The sequence below is a fragment of the Cupressus sempervirens genome, chromosome 3 (genome assembly GCF_028749045.1).
Source record: "Cupressus sempervirens isolate cs-2001-9-10 chromosome 3, ASM2874904v1, whole genome shotgun sequence".
In the NCBI taxonomy this organism is placed as follows: domain Eukaryota; kingdom Viridiplantae; phylum Streptophyta; class Pinopsida; order Cupressales; family Cupressaceae; genus Cupressus; species Cupressus sempervirens.
This window is the reverse complement of record NC_143120.1, coordinates 291,420,876-291,423,648: the sequence shown is the minus strand read 5'-3', so window position 1 is coordinate 291,423,648 and position 2,773 is coordinate 291,420,876.

Below are 2,773 nucleotides of genomic sequence, written 5' to 3'. Positions count from 1 at the left end.
TCTTTGATCATCCTTCAAAATTCACTTTCACAATAATCAATCTTCCTTCTTATTCACATTACATCAAATCCATCACTTGCACTTAGAATTTTCAACTTGACCTCTTATATATACCATTTAGATTATCAAGTCAGCTCATTCATAAGTTACATTTACCAATAAACCATACATTAGTCGGCTACAAATATTACTTTAAACAAATAAACTTTATTTCACAAAACAATGAAATCCTTCACTGGCCGACCTTGCTCGGTAAATACTGCTTCCAGAAATAATTTTTTGAGTTAACCATCTTAATTTGGTTAATACTGCAAAATTTGCAAAATCCTTTGGCTGTCGAGTTAACTCGGTAAGAACTAAATTTCCTTCACTGTCCATGAAAACTCAATTAGAACTGTTTCCTACACTATTTTCTCTTGATGACCGAGTGAGCTCGATAGCAACTAAATTTCCTTTGCTAACCTTGAAAGCTTGGTAACAACTGAATACACAAGGTAAAGCCTAAGAATGCTCAGTAGACACTGTAAACCTTCTTTGCTAACCTTTTGAGCTTGGTAGATTCTATCTTCTTTGCTAACCTTTCAAGCAAAAGCCGCAAAATCCTTTGGCTGTCGAGTTAACTCGGTAAGAACTAAATTTCCTTCACTATCCATGAAAGCTCAATTAGAACTGTTTCCTACACTATTTTCTCTTGATGATCGAGTGAGCTCGATAGCAACTAAATTTCCTTTGCTAACCTTGAAAGCTCGGTAACGACTGAATACACAATGTAAAGCCTAAGAATGCTTGGTAGACATTGTAAACCTTCTTTGCTAACCTTTTGAGCTCGGTAGATTCTATCTGATGACATTTGTGTAACATCAAAGACAACACACAATTGAACAATTGCATCCAACAAATATATGGAGATTAAAGCTCTTAATCAAGTTAATGTTTCTCAACCCATCCTCAGTGTTAAAGGTTGCTCTCTTTTCATTGTTAAAGATTGTCCACCTCTAGCTGTTAAGGGAAAATCTAGTCACCCATTGGATACTCAAAAAGTGTCTCACACCTATCATGCAAGGAATAATACTCATCCTACTACTTCTCTTACACCTTCTCAACCTATTCTTCCTCCTCCACCTGATCTTTCTCAAAATCTTGGATTGGATTATGATTTAGTATCACAATTGTGTAATACCCTACCAAGATTTCTCTTTGGGAATTTTTTCAAACATCTCCAACATACCATGAAACCTTGAACAAATATTTATCCAATCTCTCACTTCCACCTCCTAATAAAGATAACATCAATTCCTTCTTACAATGCATGCATGTTATCCCTATGCCACCTCCAATTATGTTTACTCATGATGATTTTCCTCCTAAAGAGATTAAAAATCATTATGATCCTCTTATGGTAGTCATATCTATTAATAAAACTACCATACGAAAAAATTTGATTCATAATGAATCTGGTTTGAATGTTTGTAGTATGGATATGTTAAAGACTGTGGACATGTTAAAGACTGTGGACTCTGGCCTTTCTACTATTCATCATGGTAACATTCCTATTCATGGATTTGATAACATTGCTAAGAAAAAATTAGGTATTATAAAGGTACATGTGAAAGTTTGTTCATTGATCTTGGATACTCCTATACATGTGATGTTTGGATCCTTCACTTATAACTTTCTCTTAGGAATACAATATTATGTATACCCTTCATGCTAAAGATGTGCCTAATCCTCATTTAAACACAATTGATGCTTGTGTTTCTCATCCCATAGGAAGTGACAAAACCCAAACCTAAAGAAGACCCTTCTTTTTCTCTATTTGAAGATGATTGGAGTACATTAAATTTTACTCTAACTTTTATGGGAGAATATAGAGTTAATGATCTTCCATTCATGAGGAATTGAGTTTCTCCTCTCTTTACTAATGTTTTTTCTACTTTTTGTCATGATGAATCTATTAAACATAGTACACCCTTAGGTGATGGGGGGCATAAGAATTTCTTCAATGCCATTGTCTCTCATACATTAGGATGTGTGCAAAAAAGTGATCCTTTGTCCACATCCTCTCCTTTATCATCTTTTACCAATCAAGAACTAGTTTTGCGTCAGCTTCTTTGTGCTATGGTCATTACTAGACCAAAACATAGAAATACCAATATTCAAAAACTTATAAATCTTCCATTTTGCATGTATTATCATTATCATGATCACTCTACTAATGATTATCAAGCTTTACATTAAAATATTTAATAACTTATTGATAATAAGGTTATTCACATATATCCTTACAATGAGATTTATATTAATAGACCTTTTTCTAAATAAAATTTAGGTCCCTATTATGTTGCTCTGTTCTGTGCAACATTGTTGGCCTTTCTATCGGGGGCTCATTGCCATAAATGGTTTGCTTTGTGAGTAGGATAAAAGGTCCTCTTTTTTCTTTGTTCCCACACTTGGGGGGTAACGAAATTTTATTCATCTTTTTGATTCTTTCAAGGATCCACTATTTTCTTTAGTTGAGTGTTATTTGTTTATCATGTCACATCCAACCTTATATTACTAGCAAGTAAGTTTTCATGGTAGATAGATCACTTACCTTGGAAACTCATAATAGTGTGATATCCTTTCCAAGGGTTTTCTTTTTCAATTTTTGCATGGTTTCTCATTGAACTCTATCCTTCCGCGGTCTCATAGGACTTGTGACTTATTTTGTTTGAACTAGGTGTTGCTTGTGGATAATATATTGATGATGAAATTGATTTATCCTTCTTTATCA